Here is a 9,973-nt window from a genome sequence, read left to right as displayed (position 1 = left end):
CTTGGGCCGCCAAACATGAAGCCAACTCCTGAACTGAAGCTCAGGATGCTGTACTCGTCTGTAGCTACTCGGTAGGTCCGAAGTTACTTGGAGTCTCATGTTCCACTGTATTAGAAGTAGGATGCGTGTACATAAGATCATTCTGCTGTGATCTTCCATGCTTATATGGTACATCCACTGTTTCTTGAAACCTCTTTGTTCACCAGACTTGAAGCAGGCACCTTTACTGAAGTATTTGGTGCTGTGTTACTCGATGGTAATTGATTACATACCCTATTTCCTGGAAACTCACACTTCAACCACCTTGCAGCAGGGGCACACGTATTGAGGTAACGGTGTTGTGGTTTTTATGGTAATTGAGTATACCTCTATTTGTTCAAATTCTGTGGTTCACAAGGGAAAAGACAGGCGCACAGCGAAGTTCAGTGTGTCTTTTTGCTCCATGATAGCTGTGTACGTCTACCATTTGTTGGAACCAAATGGTTCACCAGATGCGAAATCAGGCGCACCCGCGAAAGTTCAGGGTGCTGTGTTTCTCCACTGTTAAATTGTTATGTAGATCGTCTGGTAGGACTTTGCGTTTAATGAGATCCAATGACAACTGTTGTCTCGAGAATGCACATTATGTAATGTTTTGGGACTTATGTAGGTTACAGCATATTATGATGTAATGTTTCTCAAAGTGTTATTCAGCTCTGTGTGTCAGTAGTAATGAGGTACGTAAGAATGTTAGATGTTCATCGCTATCTGAACTTTGAAAGTACAGAAAGGCAAACAGTAAAAGTCAAGCAGCGCTATGGCCTCTGAGCTAACTTATCGATATGTTGTCGTGTTGGCACAGGCTCAACCAGTATCAAGGAAGAGTTACTGACACAGGAGAGGCAATCAAACCAGCCAGAATGCAGGTCACCCAGAAAGAAAACTAGATTGGATATATCGCGAGTAAGGAATGGTGCCTCATTCTGTCAGATACTGCAAAGCTAAAATAAATACGGTTCGTTGGTAGCACCGAAGATGCAAGCCGCTGTGCGATTCGATGTGACACACCAAGAGCGCCTACTGCTACTCGAAAGGGCAGCGAACGCCCCCGTTATAAAGTGACAGTGTAATCGCCAGTTTTGCTTCAAGGGAGGTCCAGTGATGCTTCACTTATCACTGAACTTAGCATTTATAAATTAATTTGTAGCAAACGTAATGCAATTCACTCGTAGTAAATAGTCTCGTAAGTACATTTTCTGGCCCAATGTTGTATTATAAATTTTAAGGTCAATAACAGATTGACTCCCGTACACTGGAATGACTCTGAGCAATAACTGAAGTTGAAGTAACGTCTTTCTATTGCGCGCAACGTACACTGTCGCCCATTAAAACAGCAACATCAGGAAGGATAGCCAATAGCGAAATATTATAATAGGAAGAATACGTAATAAAATTTGTAGATGATTTGATGCTGAATAGGGTGCGAAATTTTTTACTCAGAGCTGCCACGTCCGGTATCTACAGTGGCTCTGAGATGACTCATACGGGTGCGTCATTCCATTGTGTTAACCGGTCGACTGGCTCAGCTATGTTTTTCCCAAGTGATCAGCCCGTCGTTTTAGCTCCTTTGTCATTTTACTTCTGCTTTAATACCTGAAGAAGCACGTCTCAGTCTTTGCCAATTGTGTTAAGGCGTGTGAGATAATGTAATTGTGAAAGCGAATGAAGGTGGGTTGGAAATAAGCGCATCAGTGTCGTTTTGTAGGGTCCTTTCTCACAATGTGCAACAGTTTTAGAGGTTTTATCCACAATTGTTTGCTTTAAAATCCGTCAGCGAGCTGATAACCTCTCCGTTGAGTGCCAATGAGGTCAAAAAAGAAAACACACACACGTGTCATTTCATGCTCCTTCGACTCTAAGCCAAAATTCAACAATCGTGGCGGCTGGCTAGCGATGGCGTCCTTGCGACTCGGTGACCTATGACCACACGGTCAAAAATTTACGAAGCGCCATAGATAATGCTGAGACATGTGGGGCCACAAATGTTGGGAAATACCCCGAAAGTAGATGAGAAAGTTACAAGCTTGTAGCGTGCTGCAGGTGAAAAATAGGTCTGCAAATTGTCTTAACAAGTTTGAAATAAATGGTTGTAGCTTCGTCATAATTTGCTGTGAGCAGTAGCTATTATTTATTTCTTGGCGGTGACTGGTTTCGGACCCCTGTCCCGTGCAAACAATAAGTGCTGTATGTATGACAAACAGGCGACAGCCCATGCACAGGGACTGCCTTTGTGGTAATAAAAGCTGTATTGGCCCGACTTAACAACAGCAAATTACACCAAGTAGGTTGGACGTATCCTACGTGGAGTTGTTTCCTGTTGTTAATTCGACTGGATGCCGCTTTGATTGCTGTAGGGGCAGTTACTGAACATGGGCTGTCGCCTGTTAGTCACACTTAGAACACGGATGGTCTGAAAATGGGTATCCGAAACTCGTCACCATAAAGAAATAACAAATAGCTACTGCACAATTAAACTTATGTTGAAGCTACAACCATTCACTTCAATAGATAAATGGATGCACCGATTGAGCCTATCGGGTTGTTGCACCTGACTACCCCAAAACAAATGAAATATCCACGTCAGTGTGGCTAGTGGCCCAAGTGTGCGACTTCACCGTGACAGGCTCATGGTTCGATTCTTGCGCCCGACAAACAGTATTTTATGCAATATCTTACATATTTATTTGTTAAACCCCCCAAAGATCCATGGACCTTGCCGTTGTTGGGGAGGCTTGCGTGCCGCAGCGATACAGATAACCGTACTGCAGGTGCAACCATAATGGTGGGGTATCTGTAGAGAGGACAAACAAACGTATGGTTCCAGAAAGGGGGACAGCAGCCTTTTCAGTAGTTGCAGGGGCAACAATCTGGATGATTGACTGATCTGGCCTTGTAACACTAACCAAAACGGCCTTGCCGTGCTGGTACTGCGAACGACTGAAAGGAAGGGAAAACTACAGCCGTAATTTTTCCCGAGGGCATGCAGCTTTACTGTATGATTAAATGATGATGGCATCCTCTTGGGTAAAATATTCCAGAGGTAAAACAGTCCGCCATTCGGATCTCTGGGCAGGGACTACTCAAGAGGACGTCGTTATCAGGACAAAGAAAACTGGCGTTCTACGGATCGGAGGGAGCAATGTTAGATCCTTTAATCGGGCAGGTAGGTTAGAAAATTTAATAAGGGAAGTGGATAGGTTAAAGTTAGATATAGTGGGAATTAGTGTAGTTCGGTGGCAGGAGGTACAGGACTTTTGCTCAGGTGAATACAGGGTTATAAATACCAAATCAAATAGGGGTAATGCAGGAGTAGGTTTAATAATGAATAAAAAATAGGAGTGCGGGTAAGCTACTACAAACAGCATAGTGAATGCATTATTGTGGCCAAGGTAGAAACGAAAGACCACGCCTGCTATGGTAGTACACGTTTATAGGCCAAATAGCTCAGTAGATGAGGAAGAAATTGATGAAATGTTTGATGAGATAAAAGAAATTAGTCAGGTAGTGAAGGGAGACGAAAATTTAATAGTCATGGGTGACTGGAATTCGAGAGTAGGAAAAGGGACAGAAGGAAACATAGTAGGTGAATATGGATTGGGGGTAAGAAATGAAAAAGGAAACTGTCTGGTAGAATTTTGCACAGACTTGGTTCAAGAATCATAAAAGAAGGTTGTATACATGGTAGAAGCCTGGAGATCCTGACACGTTTCAGGTAGATTATATAATGGTAAGACAGGGATTTAGAAACTAGGTTTTAAATTCTAAGACATTTCCAAGGGTAGATATGGACTCTGACCACAATCTATTGGTTCTCAACTGTAGATTAAAACTGAAGAAACTGAAAAAAGGTGGGAATTTAAGGAGATGGGACCTGGATAAACTGACTAATGCAGACGTTGTACAGAATTTCAGGGAGAGCATAAGGCAACAATTGACAGAAATGGGAGAAAGAAGTATAGTAGAAGAAGAATGGGTAGATTTGAGGGATGAAGTAGTGAAGGCAGCAGACGATCAAGTAGATAAAAAGATGAGGGCTAGTAGAAATCCTTAGGTAACAGAAGAAATATTGAATTTAATTGATGAAAGAAGAAAATATAAAAATGCAGTAAATGAAGCAGGCAAAAAGGACTACAAGCGTCTCAAAAATGAGATGGACAGGAATTGCAAAATGGCTAAGCAGGGATGGCTAGAGGACAAATGTGACGATGAAACCCAGTTCTAAACACAGAGGGGAATGCAGAAAGGTGGAATTAGTATATAGAGGGTCTATACAAAGGTGATGTACTTGAGGACAATATTATGGAAATGGAAGAGGATGTAGAGGAAGATAAAATGGGAGATACGATACTGCGTGAAGAGTTTGACAGAGCACTAAAAGACCTGAGTCGAAACAAGGCCCCCAGGAATAGATAACATTACATTAGAACTACTGACGCCTTGGGAGAGCCATTCCTGACAAAACTCTACCATCTGGTGAGCAAGATGTATGAGACAGGCGAAACACCCTCAGACTTCAAGAATAATATAACAGTTCCAATCCCAAAGAAAGCAGGTGTTGACAGATGTGAAAATTACCGAACACGAATTCTTTACAGGCGAATGTAAAATCTGGTAGACGTTGTCCTCGTGGAAGATCAGTTTGAATTCTGTAGAAATATTGAAACACGTGAGGCATTACTGGCCTTACGACTTACCTTAGAAGAAAGATGAAGGAAAGGCAAACCCACGTTTCTAGCATTTGTAGACCTAGAAAAAGCTTTGACAATGTTGACAGTGTCTTGAGAGGAGTATATAAGACGATCATCAACAAAAGCAAACCGAGGATAATGGAATGTAGTCGAATTAAGTTGGGAGATGCTGAAGGAATTAGATTAGGAAATGAGACACTTAAGGTAGTAAAGGAGTTTTCCTATTTCTGGAGCAAAATAACTGATGATGGTCGAAGTAGAGAAGATATAAAATGTAGACTGACAATGGCAAGGAAAGCGTTTCTGAAGAAAAGAAATTTGTTAACATCGAGAATAAATTTAAGTGCCAGGAAGTTATTTCTGAAAGTATTTGTGTGGAGTGTAGCCATGTTGGAAGTGAATCATGGACGGTAAATAGTTTGGACAAGAAGAGAATAGAAGCTGGTGCTACAGAAGAATCTGAAGATTAGATGGGTAGATCACATAATTAATGAGAATGTATTGAATAGAATTGGGGAGAATATGAGTTTGTGGCACAACTTGACAAGAAGAAGGGACAGGTTGCTAGGACATGTTCTGAGGCATCAAGGGATCACAAATTTAGCATTCGAGGGCAGCGTGGATGGTAAAAATCGTAGAAGGAGACCAAGAGATGAATACACTAAACAGATACAGAAGGATGTAGGTTGCAGTAGGTACTGGGAGATGAAGAAGCTTGCACAGGATAAAGCAGCATGGAGAGCTGCATCAAACCAGTGTCTGGAGTGAAGACCTCAACAACAACAACAACATATCGGCAGCAAGATACTACCTGAAGGATCATTTGAACCCAGTGAAAAGATAATTTAAAATAAATTACTAGTTGTACAAAAAAAGTAAAATGAGGTTAATACAGTGAAGCCAAATTAAAATATTCAAATTAATGGAATTAGATTAGAAATGAAACGCTGAATGTTGTAGATGAGTTACCTCCAATTTTCTAAGGAACTGTAAAACAGGACACAACACTACAAGCGTACCAATAGTTATTTATATCACTGTCCTGGTATGGGATGTCAGAAAATTCCGAGTTTGTTTTCAATCTGTTGATGACATCTATTACATTTTTTCATCATTGTAGTTGATGTTTGTAGATGCTTAACGTGCAAATTGCAGCTGCAGAATTTAAACGTCCACAGACTTCGTATAAAAATGTGGCTTCTTTCGAATCCACAAAATGGCCTACTGCCATTAACGCGTATTTGTTTACATTATTTCTTTAAGAGCAAAGGAATTTCAGTACCGTAGACTAGTTTATGCCTGTAGAAAAAAAGGAACCTAAGTGTAAGGTGCCATTGGTGTACGAACTATACTTGAGTGCTCAAGAGTGATGTACACAATTTTTGCACTGAAAAACATATCCAGACAGTAAATATAACCGGAGATTACAAATTCACACAAAGCACAACGAAAATAGGGGAAAGTAACTTAGAACTACCGAAATAAAATGGTGAAACTGCTAAAAGCATATTGCATACCTTCGGACTATTCAACTGTATCTTATAAGTTCGATTAAGTCTGATTTGTGCAAAGACAGACGTTTTTCTAGCCTGTTATCTACAACAGCTAAACACCTGTGATCACTAGGCACTTTGGTTGATGACAATGATTTATATTATTACGTATCAGCCGCAGGAAGTCCCGGAGGAACTACAGCACCATCTACAAAAATAGTTTGCTGAAAATCTTTTACAAAACTAAAAATTTTACAGGGGAACGCATGTACAATGTAGCCCTTGATCAAATGCAACACAAGTGCAGAAAATGCAGCATCCCAAGAAAATACGTAAGAATTCCTTCATGAAAGCAAATAATTGTGGCGGAGATTGGTAATGTCAGTAAAAGTTGTAAGTTAGTGAATTTAATAAATCAAAATGTAACATGAACTCATAATTTACAAGTAGATTATGCACACAGTTCTGCCACGGCGGCAGGGGATGATCATCGAATCAGAGTACCTAACATCCCTTTAGAAAAATATGTCACAGTAACATAAAAATAACATTACTAATAACTTAAGAATGTAGACATGAGTGCGAAAAGGCGCTTGTACGTCACTTGAAACTTAAAGCCCGTATTACACGATGTGCCTAAACCGTACACCTACGCACCAACGCCCCTAACGTGCCTACCTGTAACTACAGACTTGTTTACTTCCGACTTGCTACACCATCCACGCGGGGTATACCTAGCGCTCATGCGCAGCAGCAGACTGTACGCGCGAAAAGAAAATCATTTCCTGATGTCTTGTAAACTCGTTCGTTCTACCGCGCAACGCAAGGGCGACTGTATGATATACTGAAGCGTCATACGTTCAAATTATTTGTGAACTCAAGGTTCCTATTTACAAAGAAACTGTTTTCTACCATTATGTATTAAGTAATAGTTTTTCTCTAATGTAGATTACTACTGTTCTGAATTACAGACGCAACAGTTTTATATTGCGACACTTGATTACACAGGTATATGTATACCAAAGTTTACATTTGTACAGCATATTACACATGGAGGATCCACTTGTTTTTGAAGCTATTTCCCTTGCAGTGACAGTAAATCTTTGGATTAGGGCAGAAAGGCGACGAAAACGAAAAGTCAAACGTTGTTGGGTTCGACCCTGGCTGACGAGAACGGTGGAAAGCAGGGAAATATACTCACTGTTAATGAAAGAACTGAGGCCCAAAGATCCGCAAGAATTTCTGAACTTCGTTAGGATGGACATGGCTTGTTTCGAGAAGCTGCTGTCTATGACAGAAGATAGAAAGAGAAAGTGTGACACAGTCATGAGGGAGGCTATCTCACCTTCTAGAGAGTAAGAATTACATGCTTATGTTTTGTGAGCATACCAGCATAGATCACTAATAAAATACCGGTGAACGCCCTGTTACGTTGCTGGCTGGTTGTAACATTACGTTTCCTGGCGAATGGGGAATCTCTTAAGAGTCTGGCTTTTAGCCACGGAATAGCACAGCCCACCATTTAAAAAGTTGTTGTGGATGTATGCACTGCAATTTGCTACACATTAAATGACCAATACTTAGGTGACCTTGTGTTACTTTTCCAAGTTAGCACTATACTCAGAATTTTGCAGTCTTCGTCTGTCGCACTGAGGCAAACTGCAAGGACTTTCTCCCTTTCACTGCCAGTTTCTCTTTTCTGGCATGTTGAAATCAAGCAAGAGGTGCAATTAAATCAAACCTGAACTTTCGTAAACTAAGGTATTACGATACAAATTGAAAATCACGGTATAACGTTATATGCATATTCCCCAGAAAGAAACGATTTCCCACTACCTTATTATGATACAGTGGGTCATACATACACATTTCCTCGCTGTATGCCTGATTTCAGACGCTTAATTCCTCTCTGCTCCATTTCATTTCTAGAATACGAAGCTATCAATAGAAAAAATCCTTTCACAGATACCTAGTATATAAGAGTCTACTGCAAAGAAAATGTTTCTTTTCTGCATTTTTGAAACCTGTTTACTGAAAAAAATGCAGAAGATCTCCAACGCGAAAAATCCCCAACACGAACGTCTGAAATTAGCCACTCGACGCCTAACAATAACCAAACAACAATCAGAAAGCATCGTGGTACTCCTTTCTGCGCATGCGCGAATTATCGCTGCCTACTGCGCATGCGCGGATTGAAGGCAGTTTAGAACTGCTCTCTATTCCTGCGTGCAGATAATGTGTGTGCTAGTTTTCGTAGTTTCACCAGTTCTACTGCTAGATGGCTGTCGCGATAGACCAGTACCGTTCGCGGCAGATCGTCGTGTAATACCGGCTTTATAGACAGCTTGCACATCCTTAAAATGAAAATGTGAACACAGACCACGTATTCTGCAGGCTAAATTCACACATGAAAGACATCTGCAAAAATGCACGACTTCACGTAATTTGAATATTATCATAGTTCCCAATACTATGAAAGCTATTGTAACACTTCGTCGTATGCTGCTTTTTCACTGGTACCCTGAAAATTGTCCGTGGAATACGTCCGTATCAGCACAAAACAAATGTGTGTGGCAGAGGGAGAGAAGAGAGTGCCTTCCACTTCAGAGTGTGCTGCCGCTAGCAGTTCTGTTGACCATAGAGTAGAAATATCTCTGGAGTGAGCATTCAGAAGTGCAGAATTGATTCCATGTTGTCAACATACGTTGCCACAATGGTCACGTGATCTCGGGACGCCGTAGATTTGTCCGACATTTGTCCTATAAATTTTGAATGTTGTCATATCGCTAGTAAAGACAGATTCCCTTCGTTAAGTGCTGTGGATTAGGTATAGACGTTTTGGAGGCACCACGTCAGTTTACGTCTGATATTTGAAATAAATTGGGCTCTTGGCTTTCAAGAGCAAAATTAACGAGCATGACGTCACAGAAGCTTGAAGTCAGCATGTATTTACAATGTTTTTCATGTTACATCTCGTCAAGTCGCTCAACACAGTATTGAACGGCGAAATTGGGGTTTTGAGTCACGATCCATAACATACATAAAATGTTAGAGTATAGTATCAGAACTGAGGAGCTAACAACGACAAAATTTGTCAATGGCCGAAGCAAACTTAATAACCTATGTTCTTGATCAATTATGTTTGGTAAATTACTGAGAAGTGATACTACGTTTCAAAACATCGACAATTACTTGCTAGGGAAAATATGTACATTCATACACGTCAAACAAAGCTTCAAACGAATTAATGAGGCCTGTTAAACTTATCCATTATGTTTTTTCCTACATAATTAATAACATCATAAACAACTGTATTTTACTCCTTCATTGAAGCTGAATTTTGTGCTTAAAATGTCATATGGTGGAAGGCGCTTCTACTTATGTTCTTATACATATACATTGTGGGCGTCAGCGCCGTTGTGTAATCGTAAAACCTAAATAACTTTTCGCCTTCAGATATACGACCTCGGTTGTGTAAGAAAGGGGAAAAAATATCCCAGTCGTCATGGAACATCTCCAATTTGTCGCTAAAACAAAGCGCTATTATAAAATAAATATTATGAAGATACAAAAGTACAAAATGCACTATTATAGGTAGAATTAGCGCGGCGAAAATACGTTAACTTAAGATGTTAACAGACTAGTACCGTTAAAATTTTCTCCCCGAGAAACCTTGACGTACCGTGAAATGACGTGTCGTTCCGTTGACGACTTGTGGGAATGCCTCCATTGGAAAAGTATTGTAGAATTTTT

The sequence above is a fragment of the Schistocerca gregaria genome, chromosome 7 (genome assembly GCF_023897955.1).
Source record: "Schistocerca gregaria isolate iqSchGreg1 chromosome 7, iqSchGreg1.2, whole genome shotgun sequence".
In the NCBI taxonomy this organism is placed as follows: Eukaryota; Metazoa; Arthropoda; class Insecta; order Orthoptera; family Acrididae; genus Schistocerca; species Schistocerca gregaria.
This window is presented reverse-complemented; position numbering follows the sequence as displayed.